General features: G+C 42.1%; 1 pseudogene; it reads left to right on the top strand.

The window, feature by feature from the left end:
- Window positions 1–223: 223 nt before the first annotated feature.
- On the top strand, window positions 224–3,543 carry LOC136492392 (G-type lectin S-receptor-like serine/threonine-protein kinase B120; annotated as a pseudogene).
- Window positions 3,544–5,567: the final 2,024 nt, after the last annotated feature.

Genomic DNA, 5,567 nt, shown 5'->3' with positions numbered 1-5,567 from the left:
TGCACCAAAGACTTGGGACCTGTTCCTCTCTCGCCCGTTTGTAACCCCTACTACGAACTTTTCAGTGCTATTAACACGAGCAGCAGCAACGAACTGGACGTAGGGACACTCAGCCCGAACCAGTATAAACCTTATGTCCTCTTAGCACACCATCCAGGCCAGACGCGCAATAATACAAATTTACTCGTTGGTGTTTACTCGAAACACCCACAAGTGGTGAATTGGTACATGGCATATTCCAAAACAACACAAGCTTCATGATGTACCAAACAATTGTCGATACAGGAAACGGGTATTATCTGCAACTGACTGTGCCTGATTGGTCACCTAGCATACGCTTAACTTTGGATTACACAGGCATGTTCACTTTCCGAAGATGGAACAACAACACGTCTTCGTGGATAATCTTCAACCAATTCCCTAATCCATCCTGTGACAGGTATGCCTCTTGTGGCCCATTTGACTACTGCGATGCCACAGAATCTGTTCCAGCATGCAAGTACCTTGATGGGTTTGAGCCCAATGGTCTTCATTTTTCCAAAGGATGTCGGAGAAAGGATGAGCTGAAATGTAGTGATAGAGATAGATTCTTAACCTTACCCACCATGAGAACTCCTGATAAGTTCTTATACATCAAGAACAGAAGCTTCGACCAATGCACTGCAGAGTGTAGTCACAACTGCTCATGCACAGCATATGCTTATGCTAACCTGCAAAATATTGACACGACGCTGGATTGGTCGAGGTGCTTGGTTTGGATGGGGGAACTTGTCGATATGGAGAAATTTAATAACGATTTTGGTGAGAACCTGTATCTTCGGAGTCCCAGCTCACCTGGTATATACTTTTCCTTGTGCACTTATTCATTTTATAGTCTCATCAATGTTCGCGATGGGTTGCCAATTCACATATGGATTACTAAATATACTAGTGCTACTAAATCATGCTGCAGTGACACTTGCCTGTAATTGATGCTGCCTCAATCAGTCTCAATTCTACGCAAGACCATCTAGGCACCAATGCTTTCCCTTGCTACAGTTGCAAATTGTGTAAGCAGCGCTCTTCAAAAAAATTGAACCACACTAGCCACAGTTTTCACTTTTGTCATTGTATATATGATCAGTCTTCTTGTAGTCCTGTTCAGTATCACCAGCTAAGTCTGCCTATTGTCCATGCAAAAGGTGCCATGTTCTCCAATTCTCTATTCTACTTCAGGACCATGTCACATGTCATTTAATTCATCAGAGTATGAAGATTTACCAATTCATCTAAGGTTTTTAATACTCATGTACCTGTATACTACCTTGTGTTGGGGAAATGCCCCAGCCCCCCAGGATGTCTAGACAGTGTATAGTTGCACCACAGAGTGGACAGTGACCCTCAAATACCATGGCATATTAAAGGAAAGAAACTCCAAGATACCCTCATATATGTATATTATAATGAAACCCCTAGGAGTAAGGTGGTAATTCATCCCATCCCTTCTCTCTATAATGCACCCTCCAGAGGATAAGGGGGTTTGATACCTTTTATCGCAATTCAACACTCTCATACTCTCTTAGCTCCTCTCCTCACACTATCTCCATGCTTGGAGGGCTCTCGGTGTTATCGTCTGTTAGGGGTTTTTTATTCCCTAAAACCTAGTTTGATGCTTGCAGAACAGCAGAAGCACCAGAGCTTCAATTAATCTCAAATGATCACAAAGCAATAACTCTAGTTTTAGTGTTGGAAATAATTTTAGATTTGGTTAGAATGAAAAAAAATCATGGAAAACCACTTTCAAGAATTGTGTGGTGATAGATTTGAGTTTTGACAATGTTATTCTCTTTGTGGACTACATTTGTGCAGTTAGTAAGAAGAAGAGCATTGTATTGAAGATTGTACTCCCGGTTATGGCTAGTTTGCTTCTTCTCATAACATGTACATGGCTTGTATTCAAGTCAAAAGGTAGGATACTACTTCACTTTTCAGAGTGCAGTGTTAATGAGGTACTCATAAAAAAGGATACTGATATCAATATGTCCATTCCTGCCAGGCAAACACAAAAGCAAGAAAAGTCAGTATACACTGCTACACTTGGATGCTTCCAACAGGTTTGAGAACGAAAACTTGGAATTTCCATCAATTGCCTTAGAAGACATCATCATTGCGACAAACAACTTCTCTGATTATAACATGCTTGGAAAAGGTGGCTTCGGAAAAGTTTACAAGGTAATTAGAAGTCTTAGCTTGATAATTTCAGTAGAAGAAATATTGGTTATCTGGCTCAATCGACAAACGGTGACCTCATGTAGGCAATGTTGGAAGGTGGCAAGGAAGTAGCTGTCAAAAGGCTCAGTAAAGGTTCTACACAGGGGGTCGAGGAATTTAGAAATGAAGTAGTTCTGATTGCCAAACTGCAGCACGGAAACTTAGTTAAACTTCTTGGTTGCTGCATTCATGAAGATGAGAAGTTACTGATATATGAATACTTACCAAACAAAAGCTTGGATGCCTTCCTTTTTGGTACGTTCTGATTTCATTTCACATATTACGAAACAATTTTAGACTAACTGAAATTATGACTCACAATACATCATTTCACACTAATCTTGGAAGATGTTGCAAGAAAATCTGTGCTTGATTGGCCATCCCACTTCAAAATAATTAAAGGTGTAGCACGAGGACTTCTTTATCTCCACCAGGATTCAAGATTAACGATAATTCATAGAGATCTCAAAGCAAGCAACATGTTGTTGGACACAGAAATGAGTCCCAAGATATCAGATTTCGGTATGGCCAGGATTTTTGGTGGCAATGAGCAACAGGCAAACACTACTCGAGTAGTTGGAACATAGTAAGTAATTCGTCCACAAGCCAATGTTTAACATGATAAATATATATATATATATATATATATATATATATATATATATATATATATATATATATATATATATATATGTAGTTTAACTAATTCAAAATGTACATCCCATTTCTTTTCTTCTCTGAAATGGTTCAAACAGTGGTTACATGTCTCCTGAATATGCTATGAAAGGCTCATTCTCTGTCAAGTCTGACACCTATAGCTTTGGTGTTCTACTGCTGGAGATTGTAAGCGGCTTAAAGATCGGCTCACCCCATCTGATAATGGACTCTCCAAACCTCATTGCTTATGTAAGTACAGATGAATTCCTGACTATTGAACATCTCAAAAACTCTTTTGGTGACTTGACCAGAACTCAGTTTCATTGGTTCAGGCATGGAGCTTATGGGAAGATGGAAATACAAGGGAATTTGTGGACTCATCGGTTTTGGAGAGTTGTTCACTTCAGGAAGTTATACGATGTATTCACTTAGGTCTTTTATGCGTCCAAGACAATCCAAATGCGAGGCCACTCATGTCATCCATTGTGTTCATGCTAGAAAATGAAACAGCCCCACTTCCTACCCCCAAAGGAACCTGTATATTTTACTATTAGGAATTATGAAACCGATCAGTCAAATCAATACATGCGAAGATCGCTGAATAACATGAGTATCACAACTCTAGAGGGGCTTTAAATGTTTAGTTTCATTGTTCGTTATTTTGGTAAACCTTTTTACTGTGTGCTGCTGTACAATTACACTAGCCGTTCAGGTTTGTACACAGAAAATGTTCCATTAAATATGTTGTACACCATCGGTGGTTGTATTAATATATTATCGAGATTGTAAAGTTCACTAGTTTTTACAACTGTTTCCGCATGTCAAATGGAACACGGCTATCTGATCATGTGTGTATCACTCACTACTCACTAGTCACTCCTCTGCTGTTGCTTTACCTGTAAGAATTTCCTGCTTCTTGGATTTATCTGGCAGTCAATGAGTGTGAAACTATGAATCGGTGACTTCTATCACAAGAAAGCTGGTGAAAATTTCTTTGTTCTCTCTGAATTTGCAAGCAACCATCATCGTTTTTACTGCTACACATCTTATTATGAAGAAATGAGCATTGTATGGCGTACAGTTCTTTTATCGTAATCTGGTGCTAGGATGTGAGTTTATTTCCCTATTGTTACACTGTTTTTATTCATGCTGAATGCCCCTGTTAACAACTCTCCTGCTGCAGCAATGGGCAGAGAAGGGAAGCAGAGGAAGGAGAGGAACAGCGCAGTTGGGTTCAAGTTTGCTTTGTATCCGCACGCAGGCGGTGGGCTTGGTCTGAAGACGACGATGCGGCGACGGATACAAACGGGTTAGCTCTTCTAGTCTTCTGGGCCTTCTTGCTCGTGACGACGCCAGCCCAACACTCGTACCTTCCTTCCCGCGCTTCCTACCATCATCAGACAGGTGCTGGCTGCTAACAGGCAAAGTCGCAAAGACACTTCCACTGAATGGTCGTTGGCAGGATACAGTCATCTGCAGTCACTGCAATCGCTTCTATGAATCGCTACGATAGTTTGTGTCGGGTCGTGCAGTGTTTTTTTTTTTTTTTTTTTTTTTTGTAATTACGACTCTGGGTAGCTTGTGTTCACTCCTTCACGGTAATGGTTCACTCTTCTACCTCTTAATTGAAAACGTGCAATAGCACAGTCGCGAAAAAAAACTTAGAGCCAGTCTAAGTGTCGGTGCAGAAAGTGACCAATAAGTAAATATTTGTAGTTTTATCGTACGTTATGATCGGATGTGGCCTAGCACTCAATGACACAGGGTTTATACTGATTCAAGCAACGTGCCCTACGTCCAGTTTGAGTCGGTCGATGACTTTATTCCTGAGCCCAGGTGCTCGAAGTTTACAGTGGGGTTAAAAAAGAGAGGAAGAAAGATGGGGTACAAGAGGTCCGGTCGGACTCCGGTCGGAAGGGCCGAGAGTGACGGGAGCCCCGCTATGAGCTAAGTGTTCAAGCGTGTGCTTGTGGTTCGAGCCTGACGGTTCTGTGGTTGTGTACTAGTGAACTTGATCGATCTGATCAATCTAGATCAACTTGAATCTGTTGGGAGATAGCGCATCCTCTTTTATAGATGAAGGGGATGGCCTTACAAGTGAGAGGGAGAGAGTACGTATGCTACTGAGTCTTGTTGCCACGTCAGCGGGTACAAGATGATGGTAGGCCCCCACAATACTGTTGATGTCAGATGCACGTAGTAGGTGGTGTTGTCTTCTTCGAGTATGGCAGACGTCGGCGTCTGCTAAACTGTTGATACCTAGAGACATGCAAAGTTTTTTACCATGCTTGCCCGGTACGATAAAAGTCGGCGCCCACAACACTATCGATGCCCAGAGGCATGTGGGGGCCTCACCGTATGAGAGTTAATGGCGCCCACAATACTGTAGGGGAAAATATCGACGCCTACAACACTGTTTAGGCTCTGTTGTGCCAGAGAGGTTGCAGAGTACTATTTCTACAGGTGTACAGAGTATGGTCCCCGGTATTAAGGTTTGACTTGTGCGCCCTGCCTTACTTTCTCTGTCCGTTTCCTGGTCCTTACCGAGTGGGCGTCCCCGGTCGGTTGGTCCCAGTCGGCTCTGATTGTGACAGTCGGAGAAGAGCAGTGAGCAGGGTTTTGGCGTACCCCGGTCGGAGACGTCGGATCGGAGTCAGAAG

This window comes from Miscanthus floridulus, chromosome 11 (assembly GCF_019320115.1).
Source record: "Miscanthus floridulus cultivar M001 chromosome 11, ASM1932011v1, whole genome shotgun sequence".
NCBI classification, from domain to species: Eukaryota; Viridiplantae; Streptophyta; class Magnoliopsida; order Poales; family Poaceae; genus Miscanthus; species Miscanthus floridulus.
Note: the sequence above shows the minus strand (reverse complement) of the source record. Positions and strands in the feature narration are given on the sequence as shown.